The sequence below is a fragment of the Rhinatrema bivittatum genome, chromosome 4 (assembly GCF_901001135.1).
Source record: "Rhinatrema bivittatum chromosome 4, aRhiBiv1.1, whole genome shotgun sequence".
Classification (NCBI taxonomy): Eukaryota; Metazoa; Chordata; class Amphibia; order Gymnophiona; family Rhinatrematidae; genus Rhinatrema; species Rhinatrema bivittatum.
Genome location: NC_042618.1, coordinates 276,467,522 through 276,481,536, shown reverse-complemented (window position 1 = coordinate 276,481,536; position 14,015 = coordinate 276,467,522). Strand labels below are relative to the sequence as shown.

The 14,015-nt window shown below is 49.0% G+C and overlaps 1 protein-coding gene across 1 annotated transcript in view; it reads right to left on the bottom strand.

Annotated features, from left to right (window-relative positions):
• Positions 1-14,015, bottom strand: part of SCUBE1 (signal peptide, CUB domain and EGF like domain containing 1) — a 1,434,630-nt gene that overhangs the window by 523,963 nt on the left and 896,652 nt on the right. The window lies entirely within an intron of this gene.

The window sequence follows — 14,015 nt, the reverse complement described above, 5'->3', positions numbered from 1 at the left end:
CTGTATTAATAAAATTTGTATATTGTTTTGTAAAAAAACATTTTTGTATTTGTATAGACTTTGAAGCTAGCCCAGGGAGAGGGCCAACTACCATCTCAAAATATTCACTGGAAGTTATTTCTATATGTATTATTCCAAATCTTCAAGGACCTCAATAGATGGTATACATATCCATAGTCTGCAACAAAAAGAACAAGTATCTATAATCTGTATATTCTATGTGCTGTTGTAGACAAAAAGATTTTTTGAAAAAATTATTCTTAGAGATGAAACCGCATCAGCAAGCCAGACAACGGCAGTGCTCACACTTGCCGTCCGGACTACTCGTCATTTGCGGCGTGATGTTATATGTGCTGTTTTTTTGTATAAACCAGCTAAATTGTCACTTTAAATGCCATCTGAATCCCGCATTGTAATAAAGTCCATCTGTGTCCCGAACTATGAAAGAATGACATCCGACAACGGCCAGTGTTTCGTGATATAAATCGCTTCCTTAGGAGTATTTTATAGAAACTAGAAGGTCAAAAGAACAAAAACAGACTTTTAAAGCAATTCTAATGGAAACAGATACTTAGCTTTCCTTGAAACACAGCACCACGAACCTTTCTGTTGGACCCAAGCATCTCTGATATTTTGCAGCAAAACGGGACAGAAGAACCCTGAACTCTTTTCCCTTTAAAAAAGCCCGCGCTTTTACGCGCGTGATGACGTCATCACCGTGCTTCCGTCAGCAGGCGATCGTGATAGTTCTTATTATCTACTGTAATGAAATTGAATAGTTATAAGGGTTATGTCAATCACAAAAAGACTTGGAGTTCTAATGTGGAATTAAGCCCATCAGCCTGATGGGCTTAAAACAGTAGAGCCTCTACTGTTTTGAGCCGATGGATCCATCGTTGTTCTGCACGTAAGAGGCGGCTGTCAAAATTACCACCTCTCCAGTTTGGGGATAATTGTTCCAATACACAGACTCGAAGATGTTCAAAAGTGTGATGAAAGGCAATACAATGGGAGGTTAATGGGGCTGATAACCTACCTGTAGAAATGCAAGACCAATGCTCAATCAGCCTGGTCTTAAGTGCTCGTTTCGTCTAGTCTATGTATAACAAATTACAGGGGCACTGTATCACATAAATGATAGGGATGTGCATTCGGATTGACCGCATATGGAAAACGCAACTCAATTTTTTTTTTTTACTTAAAAAAAAGATGGGGCGTATACGAGCAGATTTCCGACATAAATGAACATAGATATGTCGGATACGGCGAATCGCCATGCGCGCGCTTTCTCGCCGCCATTACCTGCGACTCGAGCTCGGAGCCCCGGATTACCTGAAAATGGCGGCGCCCCTGCGGTAACCATGCCAACCTGTCTGACCCTGTCCTGTGAGTCTCAGTGACTCACAGGAAAGGGTGGGACAGGTCGGCATGGATACCGGAACGCAGCGAATCTGCGTTCACCTTTTCAGAGAAGCACTGAATGCAGCGAATCGCGCTGTCATTCCGTGCTTCTCTGAGGATTTCCTGACGAGCCAGCAGCACTATAAAAGCAGCAGCAGCACGAGGACTGACGGACATTGTCAGCGATTCAGTGGGGAGGTGGGATCGGGATCGTGCAGGGTGGGCTTAGGCAGGCTGAGGCAGAGAAGATAGCAGAACCCGATTTGATAGACAACACAGAACAGAACCAGATTTGATAGACAACACAGAACAGATTCTTTGTTAGGGAAAAAAAAAAAAGAACATTCTTATTGAGTGAGTCTGTACATTTTATCCTGGGCAGTGCCAGGCAGGGCTGGCAGTACTCTGCCTCATATTTGCTATTTTTAAACAGACTTAAAAGCATTCTCCTTGAGTGGTTCAGTGCTGGCTGGGCAGCAGTTCCAGGGCTGGGAGTACTCTGCCTCATATCTACTTTAGTTCTATGTGCACTGCAGTGCACACAGACAGACACATTCCGTGCATTGCCAGGCAGGCAGTGAGGCAGTGGGCATTGTAAACAGAGTGAACATTGCCCTTCAGCGAGTCTGTTACATTTGCTATTTTTAAACAGACTTAAAAGCATTCTCCTTGAGTGGTTCAGTGCTGGGTGGGCAGCAGTTCCAGGGCTGGGAGTACCCTGCCTCATATCTACTGAAAAGGAAGCTTGTTCTCTGTGCACTCACTGCACACACACAGACAGACACATTCCGTGCATTGCCAGGCAGGCAGTGGGCATAAACAGAGTGAAGATTGGCCTTAAGCGAGTCTGTTCAATTTGTTATTTTTAAACAGACTTAACCGCATTGTCCTTGAGTGGTTCAGTGCTGGGTGGGCAGCAGTTCCAGGGCTGGGAGTACCCTGCCTCATATCTACTGAAAAGGAAGCTTGTTCTCTGTGCACTCACTGCACACACACAGACAGACACATTCCGTGCATTGCCAGGCAGGCAGTGAGGCAGTGGGCATTGTAAACAGAGTGAACACATTCTCCTTCAGTGGTTCAGTGCTGGGTGGGCAGCAGTTCCAGTGCTGGGAGTACCCTGCCTCATATCTACTTTAGTTCTATGTGCACTGCAGTGCACACAGACAGACACATTCCGTGCATTGCCAGGCAGGCAGTGAGGCAGTGGGCATTGTAAACAGAGTGAACATTGCCCTTCAGCGAGTCTGTTACATTTGCTATTTTTAAACAGACTTAAAAGCATTCTCCTTGAGTGGTTCAGTGCTGGGTGGGCACTGGGCAGCAGTTCCAAGGCTGGGAATACCCTGCCTCATATATACTTTAGTTCTATGTGCACTGCAGTGCACACAGACAGACACATTCCGTGCATTGCCAGGCAGACAGTGAGGCAGTGGGCATTGTAAACAGAGTGAACATTGCCCTTCAGCGAGTCTGTTACATTTGCTATTTTTAAACAGACTTAAAAGCATTCTCCTTGAGTGGTTCAGTGCTGGGTGGGCAGCAGTTCCAGGGCTGGGAGTACCCTGCCTCATATCTACTGAAAAGGAAGCTTGTTCTCTGTGCACTCACTGCACACACACAGACAGACACATTCCGTGCATTGCCAGGCAGGCAGTGGGCATAAACAGAGTGAAGATTGGCCTTAAGCGAGTCTGTTCAATTTGTTATTTTTAAACAGACTTAACCGCATTGTCCTTGAGTGGTTCAGTGCTGGGTGGGCAGCAGTTCCAGGGCTGGGAGTACCCTGCCTCATATCTACTGAAAAGGAAGCTTGTTCTCTGTGCACTCACTGCACACACACAGACAGACACATTCCGTGCATTGCCAGGCAGGCAGTGAGGCAGTGGGCATTGTAAACAGAGTGAAGATTGGCCTTCAGCGAGTCTGTTCAATCTGCTATTTTTAAACAGACTTAACCGCATTGTCCTTGACTTGGTCCGTTCATTTTGTTATTTTAAACAGACTGAGCATTCTTCTTGAGTGGGTCTGTTAATTTAGTTATTTTAAACTGACCGAACATTATTATTGTGGGACAGTGGGCAGTGTTACCACTAGTACTCATTGACATTAAATCCATAATGTCAGGGAAAGGGAGATGCAAGCGACTTAGTGGGAATGGCAGCGGAGGCACCGCAAAAGACACCAGCGCAACACCACCAGTACAGGTAAAAAGGCAACTGTCGCAATCAAACGTCTTTGTAGGGGATGGCAGTTCCATGGCAAAAAAAAAGAAATCAGACCATGAAACTTTGCAATCGCCAGCACCTGTTTCTGGCACTGTAGTTTTGGAGGAGAGTGAAGAGGAGGCAGAGTCTAGCCAGACAAAAGTTACACACCCAAGAGCAGCCAGGGGACAGAAGTGTCCTGCAAAACTTCGCGGTGACAAGGTAGCGCTGGCACTGTTAGCTTCTGATTCAGAAGAAGAATCTTCTTGGATGGGATTCTCATCAGAAACGGAAGATGTAATACCTGAGCAATCTTCGGTAGAATTGTCAGTTAGTCCTGTTTTAGCCTCCACCTCCAGAAATCTGCGGCAGGGGAGACATTCCACTGATATCGAGGAGGAGGAAGAGCTGTCAGAAGGGAGACAGAGGGTGACTGTTGCCCCCGCTGGCATTGCTTCGCCGGGTGCAGTGGGTGCACCACCCACACCCAGTAGTACCTCAACTCCAGTGCCACCATCCACCCCCAGGGCGGGAAAGAGAGGAGGATCACAAAAGAAATCTGCGATCTGGGCACATTTTAAAGTGACAGAAGACCCGCGTTATGCTCGGTGTAATTACTGTGCCAGGGATATTAGCAGAGGCAAGCAACTGGGACATCTGTCAAATTTTGGCATGGAGTATCATATTAAGAGGCAACACCCAACAAGATTACTGCCATCTGGGGATGGTAGCATTTTCCGTCAGGGGACCCCTTCCCCTTCCAACCAGGGTGCAGTGGTAGGAAAGCAGCAGAGTCAGCCCACGCCCTCATACCCTTCTAGCAGTCAGGCGGCAGGCCAGAAACCCACTGACATGTGGCAGAAGCGACAATGCACCATGGAGGAAATGGGGTGGAGTGCGGTAACGCTATCCCGGGGTAGGATGCAGGCAGCCGCAAAAGTAGTAACCGGGAGCATTGGGGAAATGATTGCCCTTGATGACCAGCCCCTGCAGTTAGTTGAGAATGTGGGTTTCAAACGTTTCTTGAAGGTCGTACTTCCAAATTACAAAGTCCCCTCCAGAACCACATTTAGTAGAAAGGTCATCCCCAGCCTGTACAAGCACTGTGTCAGTCGCGTGCAAGCACTGCTAGGTAAGGCAGACGGAAAAGTGCATTTCACCTGCGATATCTGGACCGCCATGAATGCTGCACACTCTTACCTCTCTCTGACAGCACACTGGTGGGACATGGCAGAGGCAGGGGCAGCCAGCAGCTCTATTACTGAACAAGCATCAGGGTGGAGGTGGGCTTTACTGAACACCCACCTGACGGACCATTCCCATACCGCTGCCAATATTCTAGCATGCATCAGAAAGATGCTGGCGAGCTGGAAAGTACACCAGCGAGACAGTAAAACGCGGGCAGGCTTTTTTGTCACAGACAACGGTGCAAACATGGTTAAGGCAATAAGCGATGGGCGGTTTAAGAACATCCGATGTTTTGCACACACTCTGCATCTGGTAGTGAAGTCAGGTTTGGGCTTGGAGTCCAAGGACAAGGAGACTGAATACCTGCGTAGGTTAATACAGAAGTGCAGGAACATAGCAGCACACTTCCACAGAAGTGTCAGGGCGGGGCAGGTTCTCCGAGAAAATCAGACTGCTTTGGATATGCCCGAGAAGCGTCTCATTCAAGACGTTCCCACCCGGTGGAATTCCACCTTTATGATGCTGGAGAGGTTATTGGAGCTGCAGACACCCCTTCATGAACTTTCTGGTACAATAGACATAGGTGTACAGAATCCCCTAGGGCATCACGATTGGTTAGTCATGAGTCAGCTGTTAAAAATCCTGCAGCCCTTCAAGGACGTCACGGAGGAGCTGAGTTCCAGAAGTTCCACCTTGGCTGACATCATCCCTATAGTGAAATTCCTGGATGACCATTTGGAAGGCATTAAACGGCAAGAGGGAATGACTGCTGAGGTGCTGCAGTGTGTGGACGTTTTGCAGCAGCAGGTGAAAGACAGATTAAGGCCTTTAACAGAGGACAGCACATACATGCTCGCCTCTGTCTGTGATCCCCGTGTGAAAGGTAAAATCGCCCTACAGACCAATTGTCTGTCATTTGTGAAGGAGCTGTTGTTAGCACAGGTCCGTGAACAGGAGCACCATAGGCGGAGACAGATTAGGCTTGAAGCACAGGTGGAAACAGCAGGCACGTCACAGAGTTGTGCTGCTGCTAGCCCTGGCAGGAGAAGGACTGTGTCAGTGACAGATACTATTACTAGTGCCTCCACCTCAACGTCAGAACGCCCAAGGCATGTTGGCCATAAAGATACATCAGTAGTGCAACAGGCGAGAGAGAAAGTAACTGGATTGAGTGACTCTCAGCCCTCCCAAGCACAGGAGGAGACAGCAGCAGAGCTGTCAGTGAAACGGTATCTCTCAGAGCCGATAGAGAACACGCAGACAGATCCGCTGGCATATTGGGCACACAAGTCCACTGTCTGGCCACACCTAGCCAAAGTGGCTGAAGGATATCTGTCATGTCCACCAACAAGTGTGCCCAGTGAACGTGTTTTTTCAATGACAGGGGATATCATGAGCCCTCACCGCTCAAGGCTTTCACCGGTCTTGATGGAAATGCTAGTGTTTTTGAAAGTAAACCTGCCATTGCTTGGCTTTCCCGATTTTCCTTGTGAATGGCAAGATGAATAAAAGCTATTGAAAGGAGCCTTGCAGCAGTTCCAATTGCCTCCTATGCTCAAGATAATGTAAGCAGTAAGCACTGCAGCACATGTTCTTGACATGAATCGCTGTGTCTGACCGGCATCTACTGTGCAGCCCTAGTGTTCCCACAAGTGTTTTAACTCCGTTGCTGTTCCTGCCTGTACCTCCAGGCATTGTGTTCCTAGCTGGGCAGTTCCATTTGGTTATTTTAAACAGACTGAGCATTGTCCTTCAGAGTGGGTCTGTTGATATTGCTATTTTAAACAGACTGAGCATTGACCTTCAGAGTGGGTCCGTTAATTTTCTTATTTTAAACAGACTGAGCATAGTCCTTGAGTGGGTCCGTTAATTTTGTTCTTTTAAACAGACTGAGCATGGTCCTTCAGAGTGGGTCCGTTAATTTTCTTATTTTAAACAGACTGAGCTTTCTTCTTCAAGGCCGAAGTGGAGAAGGGTTCCATGTGAACAGCAGTTCAACATGGGTCAGCCGGTCCTAACAGATAGGCGAGCGCCGTTCGGAAGGGACGGGCGATGGCCTCCGTCGTCCTCGGCTGATCGAAAGGGAGTCGGGTTCAGATCCACGAACCCGGAGTGGTGGAGAATCGGCGCTGGGCTCTTCCCTCTTCACTCGCCGTTACTGAGGGAATCCTGGTCAGTTTCTTTTCCTATGCGACTTGTGTCCCTAGCTGGGATTGACCTCTGTCCTCCAATGATGTGCCTGTTCCTCCAGGCCTTGTGTTCCCACAAGTGTTTTAACTCCGTTGCTGTTCCTGCCTGTACCTCCAGGCATTGTGTTTCTACTGGTGTTTTAACTCCATTGCTGTGCCTGCCTGTCCCTCCAGGCCTTGTGTCCCTAGCCGGGATTGACCTCTGTCCACCAATGATGTGCCTGTTCCTCCAGGCCTTGTGTCCCTAGCTGGGCAGTTCCATTTTGTTATTTTAAACAGACTGAGCATTGTCCTTCAGAGTGGGTCTGTTGATATTGCTATTTTAAACAGACTGAGCATTGACCTTCAGAGTGGGTCCGTTAATTGTGTTCTTTTAAACAGACTGAGCATAGTCCTTGAGTGGGTCCGTTAATTTTGTTCTTTTAAACAGACTGAGCATTCTTCTTCAAGGCCGAAGTGGAGAAGGGTTCCATGTGAACAGCAGTTCAACATGGGTCAGCCGGTCCTAACAGATAGGCGAGCGCCGTTCGGAAGGGACGGGCGATGGCCTCCGTCGTCCTCGGCCGATCGAAAGGGAGTCGGGTTCAGATCCCCGAACCCGGAGTGGCGGAGATTCGGCGCTGGGCTCTTCCCTCTTCACTCGCCGTTACTGAGGGAATCCTGGTTAGTTTCTTTTCCTACGCTGCTTGTGTCCCTAGCTGGGATTGACATCTGTCCTCAAATGATGTGCCTGTTCATCCAGACCTTGTGTTCCCACGCGTATTCTTATTTCTGAGAGATTTTCCGATTCCTTTGTCATCAGCTAAAGTGCATAAGATGCGTTGATGAATAGTTTTGAAGATGACACATATGGCTTTATAGATGATACGGAAGTGGACGGGTAGCCAATGTAACTCTTTCAGAATGGGAGATATGTGGTCTCTCTTTCTTGCGCCTGTTAGTAATCGGGCTGCTGAATTTTGAACCATCTGTAGTGGTTTGGAATAGGATGAGGGCAGACCTAGCAATAGGGAACTGCAGTAGTCTAATTTCGCAAAAATGACTGCTTGGATGATCGTTCTGAAGTCTTGAGCATGGCAAAGAGGTCTTATCCTCTTCCGAACCTGGAGTTTATAGAAGCAGTCTTTGGTTGTTTTGTTGATATGTGCCTTGAAGTTTAGCCGGTTGTCTATTATCACTCCTAAGTCTGTAACTTGTGTGGTAGGTAGGTTGGTGGGAAGAGTAGTGTTGGAGATATTGTTTTCAGGAGAGATGAGTAGGATTTCTGTCTTGGATGAGTTTAAGATGAGGTGTAGGTTGTTTACTACTTGTTTGATTTTCTGGTGGCATGTTTCCCAGTAGTCAAGAGTTTTAGAGTATGTGTCTTTGATATGGATGATGATTTCAATATCATCTGCGTAAAGGAAGTACTTTAGATTGAGGTCGGTAAGAAGTTGGCAGAGAGGAAGAAGATAGATATTAAATAGGGTCGGAGATAATCAAGAACCTTGAGGGACTCCTATGACAGAGTCAAATCTTGAGGATTCCTTGTTTTGGAGTTTAACTTTGTAACCTCTGTTATTGAGAAACGTTTTGAACCAGGATCGGACGGTGCCGCTGATTCCTATGGACGAAAGCTGGTTTAGGAGGATGGCGTGGTTGACCGTGTCGAACGCTGCGGAAAGGTCTAACAAGATCAATAGGAAAGAGTTTCCTTTGTCGAGGCCCATTAAGATATAATATTATATCTTACAGTTGTGGTTTGGATCATATTCTTTAGGTGAAGACGGTTGTCTATAATTACTCCCAGGTCTCTCACATGGTTGTGGGTGAGAAGGTGTTTGTGATGGATCTGAGATGGGAGGTTTTCTTGCTTGTAGGAAATGAAGAGGAGTTTAGTTTTAGAGGCATTGAGGACCAGGTTTAGACTGTTGAGGAGATTAGTGGTGGCTTCGGCTTGTAAGCTGTTGTTCCAAAGTGCGATGGCTTTGTTAATAGATTCTGTTATGGGAATAAGAATCTGAACATCGTCTGCATAGATGTAGTGAATGAGGTTAAGACTACTTAACAGTTGGCAAAGGGGAAGGAGGAAACGGCGGGGGAAACGGCAAAGCTGCTGCCAGGGGGGGCTATAACACGCGCCGCCGGAGCAGCGGGCCACCTGCCCCCCCTGGGCCTTCCCAGCCGACACGGAGCCGGTTGCGGCGCTCCGCCGCGGAGGAAATGCGCCCTGCGGCCGTCCGGGAGGCGTTCCCCGCCCCCCCGCGAAAGGGGTGGGGGATGCGCCGAAACCCCCCCCGGTCCCACCGAACCCGCCGCCGGGTTGAATCCTCCAGGCGGACTGCACGCACCCCACCCGTTTACCTCTTAACGGTTTCCCGCCCTTTTGAACTCGCTCTTGAAAGTTATTTTCAACTTTCCCTTACGTACTTATTGATTTTATTGATTTACTTTATTTTTTTATTCCTGGACGGGGCCGGGGCCGTCCGGGAGGCGTTCCCCGCCCCCCCGCGAAAGGGGTGGGGAATGCGCCGAAACCCCCGGTCCCACCGAACCCGCCGGGTTCAATCCTCCAGGCGGACTGCACGCACCCCACCCGTTTAACTCTTAACGGTTTCCCGCCCTTTTGAACTCGGCTCTTGAAAGTTGTTTTCAACTTTCCCTTACGTACTTATTGATTTTATTGCTTTACTTTATTTTTTTTATTCCTGGACGGGGCCGGGGCCGTCCGGGAGGCGTTCCCCGCCCCCCCCGCGAAAGGGGTGGGGGATGCGCCGAAACCACCCCCGGTCCCACCGAACCCGCCGGGTTCAATCCTCCAGGCGGACTGCACGCACCTCACCCATTTAACTCTTAACGGTTTCCCGCCCTTTTGAACTCGCTCTTGAAAGTTGTTTTCAACTTTCCCTTACGTACTTATTGATTTTATTGCTTTACTTTATTTTTTTTATTCCTGGACGGGGCCGGGGCCGTCCGGGAGGCGTTCCCCGCCCCCCCGCGAAAGGGGTGGGGGATGCGCCGAAACCACCCCCGGTCCCACCGAACCCGCCGGGTTCAATCCTCCAGGCGGACTGCACGCACCTCACCCGTTTAACTCTTAACGGTTTCCCGCCCTTTTGAACTCGCTCTTGAAAGTTGTTTTCAACTTTCCCTTACGTACTTATTGATTTTATTTATTTATTTTATTTATTTATACCGGCATTGCATCCGCTGTAGGCTTCCCTGGTCGGTCTTGTGCATTTGAATAAACGCAGAGGAATTTGTAGGTCGATAATGGTGTGTTGGTGAATGATTTTTTATATCAAGGTGATGGATTTGTAAATGATTCTGAACTGAATTGGTAACCAGTGGAGGTCTTTTAGGACTGGGGAAATGTGGCCTCCTTTCCTAGTGTTTGTTAGTAGACGGGCTGCTGCGTTTTCAACCATTTGGAGTGGTTTCGTGTATGAGGAAGGGAGTCCAAGTAATGTAGAGTTGCAGTAGTAGAAAATGAGGGCTTGGAGGATGGTTCTGAAGTGTTTGGCGTGGAAGAGTGGTCTTATCCTTTTTTAAACTTGCAGTTTATAGAAGCAGTCTTTGGTGGTTTTATTGGGGGGCCACTACCGGCCTAACACCGTCTGCCGGCTGATCCTCCATCAGAAGGACTTGGGCCCCCGAGCGGCACTGGGGAGCCGGTCTTCCGTATGCCACATTTCCCGCGCCCGCCGGACAGGCGGGGATTCGGCGCTGGGCTCTTCCCTCTTCACTCACCGTTACTGAGGGAATCCTGGTTAGTTTATTTTCCTCCACAGCTTGTGTCCCTAGGTGGTCCCTGCGGGTCGGTACGGCAAGAGCGGTATTCAAACAGCAAGCACTGGGGTATGAAAATACAGACCCCTGTGTACGTACTTGGTAGAGGTTTTGCTAGGAGTAAGAATTTGTTGAGGATAATGTCAGTTTCTTAATAAGATCTCATGCTTTGACTGTTGAGGAGATTAGTGATGGCTTGTAAGCTGTTGTTCCAAAGTGCGATGGCTTTGTTAATAGATTCTGTTATGGGAATAAGAATCTGAACATCGTCTGCATAGATGTAGTGAATGAGGTTAAGACTAGTTAACAGTTGGCAAAGGGGAAGGAGGAAACGGCGGGGGAAACAGCGAAGCTGCTGCCGGGGGGGGGGGGGGGGGGGGCAATAACACGCGCCGGGAGCGGTATTTACCCTTAGATGGAGTTTACCACCCACTTTGGCCTGCATTCCCAAACAAACAGACTACGAGAAAACCCGGTCCCGGCGCGCCGGGGGCCGCTACCGGCCTAACACCGTCCGCGGGCTGAGGCTTGATGAGAAGGACTTGGGCCCCCGAGCGGCGCCAGAGAGGCGATCTTCCGTACGCCACATTTCCCGCGCCCGCCGGACGAGCGGGGATTCGGCGCTGGGCTCTTCCCTCTTCACTCGCCGTTACGGAGGGAATCCTGGTTAGTTTCTTTTCCTCCGCGGCTTGTGTCCATAGGTGGGATTGACCTCTGTCCTAGAATGATGTGCCTCTTCATCCAGGCCTAGTGTTCCTACTGGTGTTTTAAGTCCATTGCTGTGCCTGCCTGTTCATCCAGACCTTGTGTTCCCACACGTATTATTATTTCTGAGAGATCTTCCAATTCCTTTGTCATTTTCTGAAGTGCATAAGTAGGGTAGCTAAATGAGGAGAATATTGGAGGGGCGAAGTTCCATATTCAAAGCTGAGTAGCTGTACTTATCTAGTGAAAGTTTGAAGGATCAGGGAAGGCTTGTAAGAATAGCCAAGTTTGTTAATAGATTCTGTTATGGGAATAAGAATCTGAACATCGTCTGCATAGATGTAGTGAATGAGGTTAAGACAAGTTAACAGTTGCCAAAGGGGAAGGAGGAAACGCCGGGAGGGGGGGCTATAACACGCGCCGCCAGAGCAGCGGGCCACCTGCCCCCCCTGGGCCTTCCCAGCCGACCCGTTGCCGGTCGCGGCGCACCGCCGCGGAGGAAATGCACCCTGCGGGGGCCGGGGCCTTCCCCCGCCCCTCCCCCACCCCCCGCGAAAGGGGTGGGGGTGGGGGATCCGCCGAAACCCCGGTCCGACCGAACCCGCCGGGTTGAATCCTGCGGGCGGACTGCACGTAACCCCACCCATTTACCTCTTTACAATTTCACGCCCTCTTGAACTCCCTCTTCAAAGTTGTTTTCAACTTTCCCTTGCGGTACTTACTTATTTATTTTATTTATTTAAGGTTTTTTTATACCGGCATTCATGAAATCGTTCACATGATGTCGCTTTACAGAAAACAGGGGTGCAAAGAAAACAACCTATAACATAAATACACGTGGTGAAGAGATGCAGTTACAATTAACTGGGGCTATGAACTGGGAGTGTAAGAAATAAAGAGGGATAGAGGAGGTTAATTATATACATGTGTAGAATATAAAAATATACAAGAGTACATTACAAATATGGCGTCCAATATATACAGCTTCTGAGCTGAGAATTTATTGATGGTGTGTGTTAGGTGCAGTTCGGGAAGGCTTGCCTGAAAAGCCATGTCTTGAGTCTTTTCCGAAAGGTTAGGAGGCAAGGTTCATTTCTGAGATCTGGGGGGATGGAGTTCCATAACGGTGGACCTGCTGTGGAAAGGGCTCAATCTCTAAAGGTGCTGTGATAAGTGGTTTTGGAGGGTGGAACAAGGAGGCATCCTCTGTAGGCTTCCCTGGTCGGTCTTGTGCATTTGTATAAACGGAGAGGAATTTGTAGGTCGATTATGGTGTGTTGGTGAAAGATTTTGTATATCAAGGTGATGGATTTGTAAATGACTCTGAACTGAATTGGTAACCAGTGGAGGTCTTTTAGGACTGGGGAAATGTGGCCTCCTTTCCTAGTGTTTGTTAGTAGACGGGCTGCTGCGTTTTCAACCATTTGGAGTGGTTTTCGTGTATGAGGAAGGGAGTCCAAGTAATGTAGAGTTGCAGTAGTCTATGAGAAATGAGGGCTTGGAGGATGGTTCTGAAGTGTTTGGCGTGGAAGAGTGGTCTTATCCTTTTTTAAACTTGCAGTTTATAGAAGCAGTCTTTGGTGGTTTTATTGGGGGGGCCACTACCGGCCTAACACCGTCCTGCCGGCTGATCCTCCATCAGAAGGACTTGGGCCCCCGAGCGGCGCTGGGGAGCCGGTCTTCCGTATGCCACATTTCCCGCGCCCGCCGGACAGGCGGGGATTCGGCGCTGGGCTCTTCCCTCTTCACTCACCGTTACTGAGGGAATCCTGGTTAGTTTCTTTTCCTCCACAGCTTGTGTCCCTAGGTGGTCCCTGCGGGTCGGTACGGCAAGAGCTGTATTCAAACAGCAAGCACTGGGGTATGAAAATACAGACCCCTGTGTACTTACTTGGTAGAGGTTTTGCTAGGAGTAAGAATTTGTTGAGGATAATGTCAGTTTCTTAATAAGATCTCATGCTTTGACTGTTGAGGAGATTAGTGATGGCTTGTAAGCTGTTGTTCCAAAGTGCGATGGCTTTGTTAATAGATTCTAGTTATGGGAATAAGAATCTGAACATCGTCTGCATAGATGTAGTGAATGAGGTTAAGACTAGTTAACAGTTGGCAAAGGGGAAGGAGGAAACGGCGGGGGAAAACGGCGAAGCTGCTGCCGGGGGGGGGGGGGGGGCAATAACACGCGCCGGAGCCGGTATTTACCCTTAGATGGAGTTTACCACCCACTTTGGCCTGCATTCCCAAACAAACAGACTATGAGAAAACCCGGTCCCGGCGCACCGGGGGCCGCTACCGGCCTAACACCGTCCGCGGGCTGAGGCTTGATGAGAAGGACTTGGGCCCCCGAGCGGCGCCAGAGAGGCGATCTTCCGTACGCCACATTTCCCGCGCCCGCCGGACGAGCGGGGATTCGGCGCTGGGCTCTTCCCTCTACACTCGCCGTTACGGAGGGTATCCTGGTTAGTTTCTTTTCCTCCGCGGCTTGTGTCCATAGGTGGGATTGACCTCTGTCCTAGAATGATGTGCCTCTTCATCCAGGCCTAGTGTTCCTACTGGTGTT